This window comes from Carlito syrichta, unplaced genomic scaffold (genome assembly GCF_000164805.1).
Source record: "Carlito syrichta isolate Samal-C Ts95f unplaced genomic scaffold, Tarsius_syrichta-2.0.1 Scaffold135183, whole genome shotgun sequence".
Taxonomy (NCBI): Eukaryota; Metazoa; Chordata; class Mammalia; order Primates; family Tarsiidae; genus Carlito; species Carlito syrichta.
Genome location: NW_007079279.1, coordinates 35,181 through 54,227, shown reverse-complemented (window position 1 = coordinate 54,227; position 19,047 = coordinate 35,181).

Sequence of the window (19,047 nt, the reverse complement as noted above, 5' to 3'; positions counted from 1 at the left end):
TCCCCCCTTTCCCCTCCTCCTCCTCTTCCTCCTCTTCGTCCTCCTCCTCCATCCCCAGAACAAACCGAAATCAGGATACACAACCATACACACACACAAGTTCACACACACTCCCACCCCAGCCAAAAATATATAAAAACCAAGAACATAACAAATTAACCGCAAACTATCAACAATCCCCGACCACCATCTACCACCACGGCCACCCCAAAGGACCGCGACGCCAACAGACAGTCAAACGCTGATGTTTCGCGCAGAAAACATAAAAGAGATGACAATTGTATACTTTCTAGGACAAGCACGGCTTCTCCTTTCGGTTCCCACGGACCCGGCACCCCACCTGCATGACGATTTATTTGTATCTGGGAAAATATCCTCTCTAGTTAAAAATGATTTAAAGAGTCGACTATACAGAAACCAATCACCACCACCACGACAAGACGACAAAAGCAAAACAGACAAAAAGAAAAAAAATCTCCATCTCCGTTCCGAATTTGTTTAAAAAAAAAAAAGAAAAAAAAAAAAAAACTCCTTGAGAGGGAAATAGCAAATGTTTCTCGCCTTTTGTTGCTTTCTCTCTCTTTTTTTTTTTTCCTCTCTCGCTCTCTTTCTTTCTCTCCTCTCTGTTTTTAAAGTCCAAGTATTGGTCAAACAAGATGCAATCTTCTGTTTTTTGTTCAGCAGACAATCATTTTCTTCGTAAGCACCTTTTTCTCTCCACTCTGTCACTGCCTGTGTGGGTACTGGTTATAAATGTGGAAAAAGAATAGTTATGACTGTAACAGATTTTTATTTTTATTTCAAAATTTTATATGAATTATGTATATCTTAATGATCGGTCATTTTCCCAGTTTGTAATATATGTGTAGAAATTGCCTGTATATGATATTGCTTTTTCTCCTCTCCTTTTCTCTTTCTTTCGCTCTGCCCCCTAGGCCTTCCTTCCTCCCTGCTCACCTGTCTGTTTCCTTTTTGGGGGTTCCCCCTCCCACTCGGTGTTCCTGGCGTGGCCGTGGCCGTCAAGGCCCGGCGTGGCAGCCTGAGTCAGGGAGAGGGACCCCGCCGCTAGCGAAAGCGGAGAGTGAGGCCGTAGTATTCTTATGCAAAAGCTATTTCAAGTATTTCTTAGCTGCTTTGGAGGTGTCTCTCACTCCCCGTAGGGCGCTTTTACTGTTATCTTAAACTGCGTGTTTATCTATATGTAAAAACTTTCTAAAGCAAATACAGTATTCTCCATTTTCTTATCACCCCCCCAGAGATTGGTGTTTTTGTCCGCCCCTGGCCCACAGCCTGGGGGGTGCAGCGGCTCGGCCTTCCCTCCAGCTTCTGCTCGCCGGAGTCGAGGCAGGGTTTCAAGGCTGGGGCTGACCTTACCCCACCCCGAGGGCGGTGGGGAGACCGGAGCAGGCCCTTCGGAGAAGCGCCGGAGCTAAATCCCGAGCAAAGGGGCGAAGGGGGCGCGAGGGGCGAAGGGGGCCGGCGGGTGTCTTCCGCGCCACACTCCACGTTCCCATGAGCGCGGCGCGCGATCGTCGGAACTGTAGCCTGTCGCGGCCCTGTGGGTCCCGGGGCGTATCGGGCGTCTTTCGATTGTTAAAAGGGGAAACACACACACAAGGTCGCCCTACCCAAGCACCCATCCCGAGCAGAGTTGACAGGTTTTGTCTTTGTTGGGGGAAGTAACAGTGGCCCCGGTCGGGAAGCGAGGGAGGAGGTCGCTTGCAGAGATTAGGCCTAGAATCAGGAGAGACTCCGCTCCTCGCCGCCTGTGGGTGAGTCCGTGTGACAGTGTGACTCGCCTTGTGGATATCGATCTGTCTTCTTGAAATCCCTTCCTGTCTTTTGGGATCATCCGGAGTCTCTCGAGCCCCTGCCACACTTTAGAGTTGGTTTACACTTTCAAACGAGACCCCCCCAGATCCCCACCCCCTGCTAGCCAAGTCCCCGCTGGCCCCAGGCCTCCCCGCCCACGCAAGGGCCCCCCACCGTTCCCTGGGAAGGCTTGGCCGGCAGCGCCTCCGCCGCTCTGGGCCGGGAGCCTGTGCCGGAGGAGGAGAAAAAGAGGTAATTTCAGAAAACTTGCCTTTACTTGAAAGTCCAATTTCCAAAGCGTGGAGGATTAGGGAGAAACGTGCCTGGAATTTCGCGACCGTTTCCAAACTAATTTTGACTTCCGATTTCCTTTTGTCCCCATCCTGGGCAGCGCCAGGAGGTTTACCTGAAACGGGCTAGGCAGAGGCGGTCTGGTCCGGAGTTGTCCTGGGTTCACGAGTGGGGCCTTGCGTGCCAAGGGCCCGCGTTTGCAAGTGTGGGGGGGGAGGAAGGTTCCTGCCTGCGCCCCTACTTAGAACCAGGGCACCCCGTCGACAGCCCTCCTGAGGTCCCAAGTTCTGTGGCCTGGCACACAGTGTCAGAATCTCTGCCAGCGCTCACTGATGGGGAAATGTTTCTGGTGCTACACCATTTGAGGCCATCCTGCCCCAGGTGGTAGGCGCTTGGGAAAGGAGCTGCCTGGATTCTACCCGGCTTGAGCCTCAGTTTGTGGATGAGGGGCTCTGTCATCTACCCTCATTTTTAAATAACCAGTCACATAGTTGACACAGAGCTCGGGGCCTGAAGAGGTGCCTGCCTCAGTGTGTGGTACCTGATGGACTCAGCCAAGTAACCAGAAGTGGTGGGCGAAAGGAAAGAGTTGGCATTGCTGGAGGGTGACTCCTGAAAGGGCCTTTTTGTCTAGGGACAAGAGACAATCCTGGATGTTAAAATGATCTGTTCCCTCAACATACCCGACAGAGAAAGCGGGTTTGGGGCACCCCATGTCCACTCCTTCTGCAGTGCATAAAACAGGCTATTGGATGCGACTGCAGCCTTCAGCTTAGGGTGGGCCTGGGCCCTAGGGGTGTCACCAGTCTGTTGTCTGTCTATCTGTCCATTTTATTATCTATCACCTGTCACTTTCTCACCGCCTATGCTTCTACCCAGGTGGGCACAAATACCAATACTTGACTTTTTGTACTTTCTGACCCTACTTATGGGTTCCCTGCAGGAGGGATGTGTGTGCTTGTAGGTGGTGTCTATGTGTGCAATTCTGGGTGCTGAGTTTTCACCACTCAGCCACAGTCTGCATACAAAAGAATGTGCGTGTATGTGGTGTGTGTGCAGATATGTGTGCAGTGCATCGGGGTGTGCCCAGCATGTGTTTTCATGTATATTTCATAGCACAGGCATTTGTGTGTGACTTGGGCAGTTTATATGTACCACACGCTTACAGCAGGCTGTGTGTGCAGGGCCTTTCTGTGCAGTGGACATGTGTCTTGTGGGTCTCGGCTCTGGTATGGACATGTGTGCATTCCCTTGTTCTAGTCAGTCCACAGATGTGACTTCCAGGTTGCCCACACCTAACAGGGCTTCCTGTCCCTTTAAGAAATGAGGGGTTCCCCATGGGTATGCATTGACGGGAGGGCAGAGGGGGGTTGGGCTCTTTGACTTTCCCAGTCCCCCCTTCACCTGATATACTGAGGATGTCATGGCCGATTTGACCTCTGCCCCTTTACACATCGGAATGTGGGCAAAAAGTCCCCATTTCTGACTAGATCGCATCCTCTACTGGCTGCCTGCCGATTCTCTTTCCGGGTCCCTCAAGGCTGTGGTCAAACCCTCAACATCCCACAGGCTGCTCAGGCAGGGTTTGATGGCAAGGCTGGGCTGAAGTCCTGCTTGCCAAAAAGCCACCTCAGTCGCAGTGCACGCCCCCGGCTCCTGGGGACGTTGCGGATTGTGTCTGGGCCAGGACACTATGTGCATCAACGTATGCCCTGGTGTGCTTGAATCAGGCTAGATGACAGGCCTGAGTGTTCGGTTATCAGTCTCCTCTGTCTAGGCCACACAGCAGCCAGTGGGCTGGGGCTCTTATCCTGTGTATCAGAGCGTTGGCACCCATTACCCTGTGCACACTTCCACCTGGCATCTAGTGGGCATGCTCTTGCTTGGAGCCTTCCCTGCATTTTCAGGCCTCCTGTGTACCTGGCCACCTACTCTAGGGTGTGAGAGACTTGAGCCAATTTGATGATTTTCTCTTCATCCGTCCCTGCCTCTCTCAAAGAAAAACAATGGCAATCCAGGATTTGCATCGGAAACCTGAATAGACAGGATGGAGTGTGAAACTGGGCACAACTGGATTAAAGTCCTTGACTCCTTGGAGCCACCTGCCTGAGGAAAAATAGACCCATCTACCCCTTCTGGTCTGCTCCCTGCTCCCTCAGCCCTCTTCCCTCCCTACCCTCTAGCCCTCTTCCCTCCCTACCCCCTATCCCCAGTCATCCAGCCCCTCTTCCTACCCTCCTCGAATCCAGCAGAATCGACTGCCCGGTGCCAGCACAGTTGATTATCCCTGGCGAGACACACAGCTGATTAAAATGAAATGACCCGGAAGCTGCCACGGCGGCTGGGGGCGGGGGAGATGTGGGTCAATATGGGGCTGGGGCATGTGAGCTTGGCCAGTCCGGGCTGGGAATGGGGTTGGAGACGGTGGGGCCAGCCAGGGGTTGCTGGGACTTTGGGTGTGGAGCTAGCTTCAGTGAGGCTCTGGGAAGGCCAGGCCTGGGCCTAGTGGTGCCGAGTGGCCTTCAGCTTCTTCTGAAAGGAGAATGGTAGGGCCTGGCACAATCTGTACCCAGCACGTTGCCTGGGTCCCCGGAGCTCGCAGTCTAGACCCAGGCCTGGGGCACACTGGACGCACTCGGCCTCTGAAGCCATCTCTTCTCCCTCTCCCTGTCTTCGTCTGTCTCTGTGGCCCTCTCGTCAGCCTAGGCCTTTGTGTGGCTGTCACCTGGAGCACCGGCTGCCGCCTCAGGGGCTTTCCCGGGCCCTCCCCCTGTCCTCTTTGCCCCCAAGCACTCAGGCTGAGAAGCTCGGCCTGCGGGACGCTGGGCCCAGGCTCTCGTGCTCAGACCTCCACGGCTCCCCACCGGTCTGGCCCTTTCCGGCCCCAGCTGAGCTGGGTCTCCCCGGCCACAGTGTGCGGCAGCAATGGCCGTCTGGCCCGAGGGGGGCGGGAGGCGAGAGGGAGCATGGAGGAGGGGAGCAGTACTAGCCCGGCTCCGATTTCTCCAGTCAGCTGAGCACAACTTTCCATTCGAGTGTATTCATGCAGCGGCTGATTGAGCTCCACTGTGCCGGGCGGGGCACAGAGGGAGGGAGCCGGTACAGCCAGGCCGGCAGACGCTACACCACACACACACATATTCTCTCTCTCTCTCTCTCTCTCTCTCTCTCTCTCTTTCTCTCCCCCCTGCATCTTCATCTACATAAACATGCCCCCCTCCCTACATGCTACATACACACCTCACCCTCACACACCCACCTACTCCCCTAGCAGGCTCCCAGCACCCACAGAGATGCTTCCCTGTGTGACCCAAGGCCTACCTTTCTGCTTTTCCCCTTACAGATTCTACACTGGTCCTCAGACACAAACACAGGAATCCCTCATCCTCTGCCCTGCGGGCGCACTCTCCAGGATGCAGGCACGCCACAACTGCACAGACACAAACACAGGCATGCCCAGCCTCACACTCACACCTTCCTACGGAGCTCACACCACAGTAAAGACACACGTCTGCATAAAACAGCACCAGAACCAAGAGACATTTAGTGCATAGCTCATGAGGTCTACACAGTGTGCTGGGCTCACCGGAAGTCCACACACGGGAAAAGGAGCTGGGGAGCAATGAATTGAGTCAGAAGAACACAACCACTGCACCCTTACCAAGACCAATACATAGGGGATACGCAGAGGAGCCTTCCCCCACACACATCACTGTGGGCCCACCCAAAGACATAACAGGAATGCCACCCAGAGTCACCTTCGCCTCCAAACCACAGAGCCTCACTCTAGGGACTCAGCGGCCACCGATTTGCCCAGCCACACCCACTCCCAGACTGACAGAGCCCCCACCCGCTCTTACTCTCTCTCCACACCCCACCACACACACCACCTGGGCTAAGACCCAAAAGAAGACAGGTAGAGACCCAGATAAGCACCTGGAGAGAAGCATGCTTCCTCTTAGGAGTGAGCAGGTGAACATAGTCCACCCTCCAGTGCCCAGAGCAAGAAGAGGGGGGAGGACTGAGGAGGGAGTGGCGAGAAAGGCACAGGGAGAAAGAAGAGAAGAGGGCGGGAGGAGTTGAGGCAAAAAGTGAAGCGAGATGGGGCAGGAGCAGGAAGGGTTTGTGAGAAAATGGGGGAGCAGCTTCTCAGGCCAAGGCAGGGGAAGGGCCGAGTCAGCGGGGGAGAGGGTGCCACTGTGGCACAAGAGTGACTGGATCTCCAAGAACGCACCAGGGGAAGCACATTGGCTCTTGGCCGACTGGACTCTGGAAGTAAACCGAGGCCTGCCAAGTGTGCGAGGCAGCTTGGGGCCCAGTGGCCATTCCTTGGAGGCTGGGGAGTGCAGAGAGCAGCCCACATAAGAAAACACCCAGCTTCACAGGCCACCCCCCTCCCACAAACCCTGAGACACTCCCCAGTATGGTTCACTGGACACACACACACACACACACACACACACACACACACACACACACCCTCTGCTTCCTGCAGGGGGCACTGGCAGCCACTCCCTTCTGCGCCAGGACTGACCTCCGCACAGTCTGGGGCCGAAGCACATCTCTTCTGCCCCCATGCCCGGCGACGACTCCCCACTTTCTACAAATAAATCCATGACTCTTAACTGGTTTACACTCCCGCTTTATTTTTCTGGACGAGGAAGGGGCCTTACCCTGCAGGAGGCTAACCCTTCAAGACCCTGAGGATTTTACAGAATATGCTGGCAAGAGAGCGCACAGGCAGGCAAGCCATAGGCACATGTGTAAGTATTCGGCTGTGCCCACACCCCAGCCACCACCGGCAGCTTCCAGCGGACAGGGGAGGAGACACCCCCTCTCTGTGGGTGGATGGAGATGGCTGTGCGGCTGGAGGAGCTGCAGACCAGGCAAGCTCACGCTGTTCTCCCTTTGGAAAAGATGGGACTTGGGACGAGGGGCGCGTTCCCCGGGGGGCTCCCAGATCCCTGGGGGTGAAGCAGGGAGAGTGTGTGCGGCCCAGGAGCCAAAATGCAAGGGCAGAGGGGCTGGGGCGGAGCCGGAGGTGCGGAGAGCGAGGCCAGTGAGGGAGTCGGCCTCTGGGTGGGGATCTGGAAGGAAGTAGACCGGCTCTGTGGGGGTGCGCCCCTTGGTTCCCCTCCGCCTCCGGGCCTTCGTCGGGCTCTCTCTCCCTGGGCCTTTGTCGCCCGTTCTCTGGCTCGGCCTCTGCCTTCTCGCAGGCCGCTGGGAGGCGCTGTGGCCGAAGTCTCGGCCTCTCCTCGCCCGACGCTCCGGTCCTCCTGCCGCACCACCGCCTCTCCCCGCGGGGTTCCCCACGGTGCCAGGCCGCCCCAGGCGATGGCCAGGCCCGTGGCAGGGGGCGGCCTGGAGCCCTTCCAGGCCGGCACGGGGCACTGGCTTCAATTCGGTGGATTTTGAGATAGTTATCATCATAATTAATTTGTGACCATTATTAAGCAGAAATTCTTAGCAAGGCCTCTTAGTGACCGAACGTGCAGCTAATTACTGGCGTGCGCGCTCCTGGCCCCCGCAACCCAGGATGGGCACCGTCGCCTTCTGCCCGCCCCCACCTTGTCCAGACGCACTGGCTCAGGCCCCACCAGTCCAGACTGGAGGAGGGGCCGACAGACGCGTGTCCATATACGGGCTCAAGGAATCCAGGCCCGGACAGCACTGCCTTTCCCTTTGTATCCGAGCTGAAGCGGCTCTGATCACATGGGATGGGGAAACGGAAGCTCAGAGAGGGCAGTCACTTGGTCACTGTCACACAGCCAGCCTCCGCCTTCATCCCACCACACCCGCGCACTCGTGGCCGCTTCCAGTCTTCCTTGCCGTGCGCTCGGGTAGCCGGGGAAGTACTTTTCTGAGATCTTGGTGCGCAGGATGAGGCAAGGGTAGGGCAGGGCAGGGAGCGGCCCGACCCCAGGCCCTGTCTGTCCAGGCGCGCCAGCTCTCCCACCTCCCGCGCTAGGACCTTGCAAGAACGCACCCCCTACGCGCCACCCGCAGGGACCAGAAGGAGGGAAGCGCCCAGCAAGGAGATGCGAGCTGGAGACCCTACGAAGCCCAGAGAACCAGCGGGGATCTAGCAGACTCCCTTCCCAGAACGGACAGACCTCCGCTGAACCCCTCGCACTTTCCAGTTGGCTGGGACTCGGTGTGCGTGGGTGAGAAAGTGTGTGGAAACACGTGACCGTTGTTGAATGTGCAGTGACACTGTTGTGCAGATTCCCATGAGATGCCGGAGAGTTACCTCTGCGGGTGAGGCGCCTACCTATAGACCGGCCTGGGGTTTGTCCAACGCCAGGTGTGCTCGTCGGTAGGATGCAGCGGCCTCTGCCCAAAAATATCCACTAAGTTCTCTAAGAACTGAGGGGTGAGAGACAGGTACAACTGAGCCCTGCCTTAAGTTTCTCACAGTCCAGTAGGTGGGACAGTCGAGGTCGTCGCTTAAAAACAAACACACAAACCAACCCACCAGGTAGAGATGCACACAGTGTGTTTCCGGAGCAGTGGCTTGGAGATTCACTGCTGCAACTTCAGCGGTGGAACCAGAAAACGCTTCTCTGAGGAGAAGCATTGGCCCAGAGAGGTAAACTGGGATGAGTGGAAGAGGGATTCCAGGCAGGAACTGCAGGGGCCAAGGCTAGAGGAGGTGCGGGGTCAGTGGGAAGCTGAGTGGTGAGGCCCCTGGAACAGTGTCGCCTGGCGCCTGTGGGTTGTTCTTGGAGTCTGGGAGAAGGGGGAGGAGTAGTCGCAGGGTCAGGCAGGTTGTGTGGCCTTGAACACATGGGCACTGGGGATCCAAGGAAGACTGTGCCAGGGGCATATTCAGAGTCCTGCTTCAGGGCCTCGGTTGGAGGCAGTGAGGCTGTCGACAGGAAAGCCGTCCGGAAACACCCGGGCCTGAGCTGTGAGGCCTCAGAAGACATTTCTAAGGAGGAATGGCAGGGACCTGACGACCAGTTGGAAATCTACGGCCTCTCTAATGACCTGATGTCAGTGTTTGGCCCCTTTTCATAGGTCTGTGGCTTGGTTCTAGATCCCATCCTCGGACCCCAGTTCCTCTAGAAGAATCGTGACCTGCGGCGTCTCGTGCGCTCACAGCTCACCTGTCAGTGAACAAACCAAACGTGCACCCTATTCCAAAACCCTGTTCCCTACTCAGAGTGTGAGTCCGGTATGGCCAGGCTCCTTCCATACACATCTAGTTTTGCTTTAGTGCCACTGCGCGGTTAACATCCTCTCCGGAGGGGGGATGGGGTGAAGGAGAAAGCAAAAGCATGAGTCCCAGGACTGAGTCCTGGCGGGTCCTCCAGGAGGAGCTGGGTGACCCGAGGAGACCAGCGTTCTAGGTGAGGGGGAGCGTGGCCCGCGCGAAGAGTCCCGAAGGTCCCAAGTGGAGCAAGGAACCCAGGACGCGTGCGCCCCTCCGCCCCCCTGCTGAGTCTTGGTCCGCGCGCCGCTGGCCCTGCGCAAATCCGGTGCGCGCAGCCTCCTGCACCCGGTTTCCGCGCGGCCTCCTCGGGGTCAAGACGGCCCAGCGCGGGAATCTTCCGTGGGCGCCACGGGGACACTCAGAAAGGCTTTCCAGGCTGCAGCAACGCTTCCGCGCGGAGGAGCAAGCCGCCAGCAAGTTGGCGACCCGGTTATCGGACAAGCGAGGGGATCGGAGACCCAGAGACATGGAATGAGTCGAAGGCAAACAAGACCCCGAGATCCTTCTGTTGCACGCCCTGGACTCTTCCATCTGCTCCTCGGGAGCCTGGAGCGGGCGCGTGACCGGGGCGCGGCTGTGCCAGCGGGTAGTCTGCGCGCGGGGTCTTTGTGTGGTTCCACGCCGCACGGCTTTGCCGAGAGTGTGGGCTTGTGTGTGGCCGTATCGGGGTGCAGGGCAGGGAGGGAAGCCTCCGCTTCCAGATCGGCTCTCAGCTTCTAGCCTGGGCGATGAGCGGGGACCGAAGGAGGGAAGGATGGAGGCGTCCATGCTCGTTTTCCGCAGGAGTTCAGGGCGTGACCCCGCATGCCGAGCGCGCGGGGAGGCAGGAGAACGGACTAGGCGGCTAGATCCCATGGCGGACTGGAGAAGTTTCCAAATACCCGTTGGGGCGCTGTCATGAGCAGGAGACCCGGGGAAGACCCCTTTTCCGCCCCCCGGGGACCCCGAGCTCCAGGCTGCGGAGCTCGGCCCTGGAACCCGCGGTTCAGCGGCGGGACGCCCCTCTGAGCGCGCCCAGGCGAAAAGCAAAACGGGTCGGGGGCGGAGGCAGCGCGCTCTGGGGCCATTGGCGGGTTTTTGCTGCCACCTCGCGGCGGCGGCGCGGAGCACTCAAGTCCGCTGGGTCCGCCTTTGGCTGTGTCCGCGCGTTGGTGGCGGTGGGCGGTGGGGGTCGGGGGTTCGCCCTGCCGCCCCATTCTTTTCCGCTCGGTTTTTCGCAGCGCCTCTTCCATCGGGATAGCCTCCTTCTGCTCTTGAAGAGGTCTTCGGTGGGCCACACTCTGTCACATACCAAAGTCCACAGTTTTGCGACTGTAGGGCCCTCCACCCTTGGCCTGTCACCTTTGGGATCACCTTTCCAGCTCCTTTCTCTTGCTTTACTACTTGGTCCTGGATATGCCCACCTGGACTAGCGATGTGTCTCATGATAAGAATTCCCCCTCCAAGCCGGGAGCGATGGCTCGCGCTTGCAATCCCAGCACTTTGGGAAGCAGAGGCGAGAGGATTGCCTGAGCCCATGGGTTCGAGACCAGCCTGGGCAAAATGACGAGACCTCGTCTCTACAGTAGATCAAAAGATTAGCAGGGCGTAGTGGCGCATGCCTGTAGTTCCAGCTACTTGGAAGGCTGAGACGGATCACCTGAGCCCAGCAGGTCGAGGCTTCAGTGTCTGTGAGTGTGTCACTGCACTCCAGCCTGGGTGACAGACTGAGATTGTGACAGAAGAAGAAGAGGAGGAGGAGGAGAAGAAGAAGGAATTCACTGTCCTGCACTATTGCACTATTAACTTCCTCTTCCGCAGGTGTGTCCCGGCCTCATGCAGATGGAGTGTGGGACTGTCTTCCAGGTGAGAGCCTGTCTGGTGGGGACTCACTCCTCCCCTCCAGCGCCTGCCTTGTGCCAGACGCTGTTAAACCTGGAGGCAGCAAATGGTAACCAAGCCCTGCCCTGTGATCATAGTTTAGTGCATGAGCAATGCCACACACAAATTATAATTTAAGCTGCCCTATAGAAGTATGAACAAAGAGGGAGCCCAGAGGAGGACACTTGGAGCAGATCTTGATGGGTAAGCATGAGTTTTCCAGGCCAGGAAGGAGGGAAGGACCACCAAGGGACTGCAGAGAGCATTTCCAGAGACACTTGTGCAAAAAGGCATCGGGTGCCAGGAGAGACAGCTCTCTTCTGGGGTGCTCCACGGTCTGATGGTGAAGACATTGCCTCGCCCTAGACAGCACAGCCAGCTTTGGCTAATGGACTGAGTAGGATCCTAAAGTGTCAGGGGTAAAAGGAAGCTTTGGAATCCCTGCTTTCCCCATTTGAGTAGATAAGGAAGCTGGGACTCTGGCCTCAAGTACACCGCTAGCCAGGCGGCCCATGACCCCATGGAGTCCACTGTGGTTCCTGAGAAAGGCTGGGTGCCAATGCCAGAGAGGGGAGGGGGAAGGGGGGAAGAGACAAGGGGAGTCGTACTGGGACTCTTTCTCTTGTTGCAGCTACAGTTTTGCTTGCCTGGTTATCTCCTGTGCAGCATCAGTATGGACCCTCAGTCTCTTCTCTACAGATGCAAAATTCAAAAAGTTTTGGCTTTTGTCTGTTTGTTTGGTGTGTTTGCTGGCAGCAGACCAGGGCCTAAACTGCATGAAGCTATTTATGGTCTTTAATGTGTTTATCCTACTGGGCGTGGATGCCAGATGTTTCACTGCAGAAATGCGAATGTGTTTGATTCCAGGTAATGCTCTGGACCCACTTGGGTGGTATTATGTAATATGTAATGTATGCACCCAGTGTAGGTGCTGTTCTGAAATCTCCCAAAATCCGAATTTCTGAGTTTTGGGAAAAGGACTGGGATCTATTTGATTGAGCCTGTGTTGTCTGAAGATAAAGAGGTTCATGGTGAACAGAAACCAGGAGGGGAATTGAAAGAATGTGAACGGATCCACCATCAAGAGTAAAGTCTGCAGGAAGGGTGGGTCAAATTGGCGGGGAGACAGGGTCACAGGGCCAGCCCGGCAGAGCTGGTGGCATCCCAGAGGGCCTCAAGGGCTGGGGTCTTGATTTCTACATATGCTGGAGAAGACAGATAATATCCTGTCTCCCAGCACTAGGAGGGGGAGAGAAGGAGCCATTTTCCTCTGGGAAAATTTGTTATACTGGGTATCCTCCTGCCATCCAAAAAATTGGAGGCCTTGCCCAGGCCCCTGTCTTCACACAGCCTTACTCCTCTGCGACAGATCCAAGTCAAGGGTAACTTTCTATTGGACATTTCATAGTGAGTTGTGCTGGCTGACTCCAAGGCCAAGTTTAGTCTACCACCAACTGCATGGCATCTCACGAAGTTCCAGCTTGTCTCCAGGCAGGGAAATTACCTTGCCCAGGCTTCCTGTGGGCACCTATGCCCATCTCCAGCTGCAGGATGCCCATCTCCAGCTTGGAAGGGGCTGGGCCATGTTCAGACCTGGTGAGCCATTGGTCCCACATGTGGGTGGGGCCTGGCGAGTGAATCTCCAAACGGGCCCATGACCTTGGGCCCATCCTGCCTGTCCTTCTGTGACCAGGAGTGAGAGAATCTTGAGACATGGGGGTGGGGTAAGTACTGACATTGCCAGGGGACCAATTGGCAATCTCAGTACTAGCAAAAAAAGAGAGAGGGTAGGGCAGGGAGGTCAGGCGAGAATGAATCTGGATTTTCTTCCTTTACTCTTTTGTCTAGGGACTTTAAGTCTGAGACTGACACTGCCTTAGTCAAGGCCCTTTGGGACCATTCTTAGTGAGCTTTAGCCAAAGGGCACTATCTCCCCCAACAACTACAACAGCAGCAGCAGAAATATACTTGAGTGATCTCTGGAGCTCTTCCTCTTAAATGGAGGAGGGGTTAGAAGGAAGAAAGTAGAGGAGGAAATACTCAAGGCCCGGAAAGGTTTTACTTTTATTTTTTGTTTGTGTTTTGTTTATTTTTGTTTTGTTTTTAGAAATAGGATCTTGCTCTGTTGCCAAGGCTGGAGTTCAATGGCGCCTCCAACACTCACTGCAACCTTGAACGCCTAGGTTCAAGCGATCCTCCCACCTTGGCCTCCTGAAGTGTTGAGATTACAGGCATGAGTCATTGCGCCTGGCCTGTGTTTTAAATCCTCATCTACCCACCGGCTGGTGTTTGAGATTTCTTTTTTTTTTTTTTTTTTTGAGTTGGAGTCTCACTCCATCACCCAGACTGGAGTGCAGTGGCACTCTCCTGGCCACCGCATCCTCAACCTGCTGGGCTCCAGTGAACCTTTCTCCTCAGCCTTCCAAGTAGCTGGAACTACAGGCGTGCACTGCCACGTCCAGCTAATTTTTGACTTATTGTAGAGATGAGGTCTCACCAAATAACCTTAATGGGTCTCGAACCCGCAGGCTCAGGCAATTCGCTCGCCTCGGCCTCCCAAAGCACTGGGATTACAGACTGAGCTACCAAGCCCAGTCAGCCTGTGTTTTAAATGGTAGAAAAGACTCTAACCAAAGAAAAAAAGTAGTAAAATACACATAGCAAAATCTATCATTTTAGTCATTTTAAAGTGTGCGATGATAAGGAAGTTGCATTTAGTACAAGTATAATGTTGAACAACTTCCACCACTGTCCAGTTCCAGAAAATCTTATTATCCCACTATATAGTCACCTCCCTTTGCCTCTTCCCTCTGCCCACCAGCCCTTGGCAACCACTTTTCAGTCTCTAGAGATTTGTCTGCGCTGGACATTTTATTTTAAAAAAGGGAGGCATATTCTATGTGGTCTTTTGTGTCTTGCTTCTTTTCTGAGTTGGAATTTCACTCTGTCACTCAGGCTAGAGTGCAGTGGCACACTTATGGCCACCGCAGCCTTGACCTGCTGGACTCAGGCAGTCCTCCCGCCTCACTCTTCCAAGTAGCTGGAGCCATAGATGCATGCCACCACACTGGCTAATTTTTTGATCTATTGTAAAGATGAGGTCTCACCAAGTTGTCCAGACTGGTCTCAGACAATTCTCTCATCTCCGCCTCCCAAAGTGCTGGATTGACAGCTGTGAGCCACCTTGCCCAGCCTCCTCCCAAGGAAGTATTGAGGAAACGGGGAAGACTTGTGCATTGGTCCACCCCTGCCTGCCAGTGACCATATTTTAGCTGTAGAAGGAAGAGTCATCTGGACTGAGTGTCCCTGGCTGTTGGCATTTTCAGATGTGTTCTCCTCCTTACGCATCCTACACACCCTATCATTTCCCAGTGAGTTCATTTAGAGCAATTCTACCCTGATCCTGAATGAAAAGAAAGACTGACAACCACCTAGGACAGGGGATGAGGGAATCTGGGCACTTGAAGCCAGGGTGATGTTGACAGCAGTGTCCTCCCTAGGGCAGTCAACCTGGGAGGAACACTTGGCGCACAGTGAGCTGGGAGAACTGAGTGCCTCCTTCCTTCCCTGTTGTTCCTCCCGCCCCTGTTGTCTGGTCCTGCTGAGCCCCGCGAAGAATGCAACCTCCACCTTCAGTAGGAAGAAGGGGCTTGGTTCAGGAAGCTTCAAAGCTGACAAAACAAAAAGGATCCCTTCAAGACAGCCCATAACTCAGCAGAGAGATCGTTGGCTTGTTGGCTGGGACCAGCTCTCAGTTTTCGCGGCCTTTCTCTCCCGGAGTCTAACTCTCTCCTTGGTGGCAGAATTCACCCTTTCTCCAGACCCAGGGAAGCACCCGACTCCACCTCTCCTGATCAGTCAGGTGGAGACACTCAGGTGCCCCCTCCTCTCATCCCTGGATGTCCTGGGGTGGGGGGTGAGATCCATTCTTATAATACAGCCACAGGTAAGTGCCTAAAATCTTAAAGCTTTATGTGTAAGGCTCATTCATTAATAACATGATTCTTACTTTTCATTCCTTTTTATGGCTGAATAGTATCCCCTGACATGGACATACCACATTTTGTGTATCCATTTAACCTGATGAAAGGAGATTGTACCCTTCCCAGGGAAGGATTGAGGAAAAGGGGCTTGCTGGCCCTGTACACTGGGCCACCCCCACCTGCCAATAACTGCATTTTGGCTTCCAAAGAGATAAGAAAATGAAGATTTATTGGCTGCTTCATAGGTTTTTACACTCACCTTAATTCTTCCCATCCTTACAGAACCCTGGAACATCAGTGTTTATAGCCTTGTTTTACAGTAGCAGGAATAAAGGGCCCGAGAGGTTGTAAGATACTTAAGAGTCCTCCCCTTTCCCCAAAGTCACCTGTAGTGGGGTAGGGCATCCTTTCCCAAGGTTTCCTCTCTTTCTTCTTCCAGGAACATGGTGAGACTGGAGCCCTGCTAGTGTGTGTGTGTTTCCCTCGGAAGGGTGTGGCAGAGGCCCTGAGCTCTGGGACATGATCCAGGAAGGCCTGGCTTGAAGATGACCCTGTCAAACTCCTTCCCATGAGGCTCCTTAGAGACAAATAGATGACAGATCCCCTTGTCCCTCCAGGGAAGGTTGCTCCCTCCCCAGTGGGCTGAGCTCCTTCATGCTGTCCAGCTCCTCCTCCCGCATCAGAACTCCCCCTTATCCCTTTGTGAGAACCTCAGCTGTGTTGTGTTCTGTGTTTACTTAAAGCATTATAACACTCAAAACTTGTCCTAATAGAAGTCTGGAACTGCACTCTCTGGAACATCTGACTCCTGAGTCACTGGAGAACAGCTTAGAGACAGGGTGGGGACAGTAACCTGAACTGGGAAAGGAACTCAGAGATCCCTGAGTCATCGTGGCTGGTCCAGACAAAATTTAGAATAATCCTGCCCATCTCTCCCTCCCCCTCCTCTTCCTCCTCCTTCTTCTCTACTTCTTTCTCCTTTTCTTCTTCTCCTTCTTCTTCTCTTCCTGTTCCTTCTTCAACAGCATCTCACCCTATTGCATAGGCTGGAGTACAGTGGCGTGATCATAGCTCACTGTAGCCTAGAACTCTTAGCCTCAAGGGATCCTCCCTTCTCAGCCTCTCAGTAGTTAGGACTACAGGCATATGCCACCATGTCTGGCTCTCTGCTTCTTTTTTCTTTTTCTTTTTAAAATATATGAACCAAGGACTCGCTGTGTTGCCCGGGCTGGTCTTGAACCCCTGGCCTCAAGCAGTACTCCCACCTTGGCCTACCAAAGTGTTGGGATTATGAGTGTGAGCCACTGCACCCAGCCTCCTGCTTCTTTATTGAATTTAGGTGTCAACCACTTGAACACAAGTCTTTACATTCAGTTATCTTGTAAACATAGGAAAACGTGGTAAAACTGCTATTATGTCCACATAGACATGTGGGCTGAGCTTCTTTGCATGGTCATTTCTGGTTGAGTGTGCCCCAGAATACCAGGTGAGGACATGGGTTTTATGAAGAAAAACAAGAAAAAGAACACTCTGTGTCTTGTAGTGCATCAGGTCAAAACCACCAACCACGTGCCCATACTCTCCACTGCCAGGCAAAACCATTCCTAGCAAATAACTTAGAATTCAGACCCATCATTTTTGTGCATATCTCTCTGTAAAAGGTCCCCACACATGGGCCACAAGGCCAAATTACCATTCTAATACATGCTTAATTTCATTTTAAGAAAAGGGTAAGTACATTCCTAGTTGGGTTTGTAGCCCAGATAAGAACCCTCTTTTATATTAAGGCAGGAGGCCTGGGCTTGAATGAGTCCTTCCCTGTTGTTAGCTCTGTAGTCTTGAGCTTTCTTTTTTTTTTTGAGTTGGAGTCTCACTCTGTCACCCAGACTGGAGTGCAGTGGCCGCTCCCGGCCACTGCAGCCTCAACCTGCTGTGCTCCAGTGATCCTTCTGCCTCAGCATTCTAAGCAGCTGGAACTACAGGCATGCGCTACCACACCTGGCTAATTTTTGATTTATTATAGAGATGAGGTTGTGCCAAGTTGCCCAGGCAAGTCTCGAACCCGCAGACTCAGGCAATCCACTCACCTCAGCTTCCCAAAGGTATGGGATTACAGGCTGAGCCACCGAGCCCGGCTAGAGCTTTCTAAGTCTAATGTCCTCATCTGTGAGATGAGTACAATAGCACATATCTTGCCAGAGATGATGGAGTGTTAATGAGAAAATGTGTTTCCCACACCTGGTATACAGTGAGTGCTTAGTAACTGTCCCTAGAAAGGACCTAGGCAAGCTCATGCCTGTAATCCCAGCACTTTGAGAGGCCAAGACAGGAGGACTCAGGAATTTGAGAGTAGCCTGGACAATATAGTGAGATTTTGTAACCAAAAAAAAAAAAAAAAAAGCTAGGCATGGTGGCACGTACCTGTAGATCCAGCCACCCAGCGACTCAGGAGCCTGAGATGGCAGGATAGCCTGAATGCAGCAGGTTGAGGCTATGATGAGCTGTGATTGTGCCAGTGCATTTCAGCCTGGGTGACAGAGTGAGACCCCTGAGTTGAGAGAGAGAGAGAGACACTGAGGGAGGGAGGGAGGGGATGGGAGAGAGAGAGGGAGGGGGAGAGGGAGAGGGAAAAGGAAAAGAGAAGAAAAGGAAGGACCTGGTGTCGCAGTGGCAGCTCTGGAGTGACTGGTACTGGGTGGGGTAGGACCACCAAGTGGGAGGCTGGGAGGGCAGGGCGTGTCTCCTGCCCACGGGCCCCTCCTGCCCAGCCACAACGTGACACTGGCCCAGCCAAGATCCTGCTCCTGGCCAGTTCTGTCCTCCTTTCCTCCTTCCATGTTGGGCCACTGGCCACCCCTGCAGGCTGCCAGCCCCACCACAAACCTCCCAAATGTTGATCCTCCAACTGTTGTGTGACACGGAAGACCAAAGACCACCTGGAATCTTCTCTCATCCCCGCTCCTTTTAGTCTCTCCTCTGGTTGTTTGGTTGTATTTTTCCTAACGCCAAGGGGAAAGGAAAGGGTGTGGTGCCTGCTCCAGGCCCACTGTGCTACCCGAGCTCTTTACACCTGGCCTGACCCTGGCTGTCTCTCCTTCCCTCTTCCTGCTGCCTTTCCTTTTTGTCCATCTCTCTTGCTCGCCGAGTGTGTGCTGCCTTGTCCCTGGCCGTCCTCCAGTCCCCTTCTCGAGGGGTCCCCTTCCATCACGTCCTGGCCATTGGCTCTTGGTTCCCATATTACAGATGGGAAGGTGGAGGCAGAGAGAGGGGAAGAAGCCTGCCTAAGGCTAGACACCGAAGCATCATCAAGGCCATGGCAGACATTCCCCTGCTGGAGTGAAGGGTCCCTTGTAAACCCAGTCTCTGAGGGCCAGTCTCTGGGCCCAGTGGAGGCCACATCTCTCCCACACTCCTAGGGCAATGTTTCCCAGACTTAACTGGCCACAAGGATCACCTGAGGCTCTTATCAAATGGCCACAAGTCTGGATCCTCACTGAATCAGAACCCCCAGGTGCTCGAGGTGATGCTTGTGAACAGGCAAGATGGGAACACACTACCCGGAGGCCTCGCTGCTCTAAGAGTTGGGGGATGGGACTGTATGGGATGGGTCCTGGTAGCATTGGCATCACCTGGGGACTTGCTAGAAATGCAGAGTCTTAGGTCCCATCAGACATGCAAGATCCCCAGGTGACCTGTAGGCATAGTGGTGTCTCTGAATCTGTAGTTCTTCAAGGTGACACTGCATAGGGAGAAGGTTCAGACCTTGTAACCTTCATCCCATCCTTTCAACAATCTAAGCGCTGGTCTTTGTCCCCAATCAGTTGGTGGTAGTAATTGTGATGACCAGATTGGACACGAGGCTGAAAACCTTTCACAGAGTTTAGA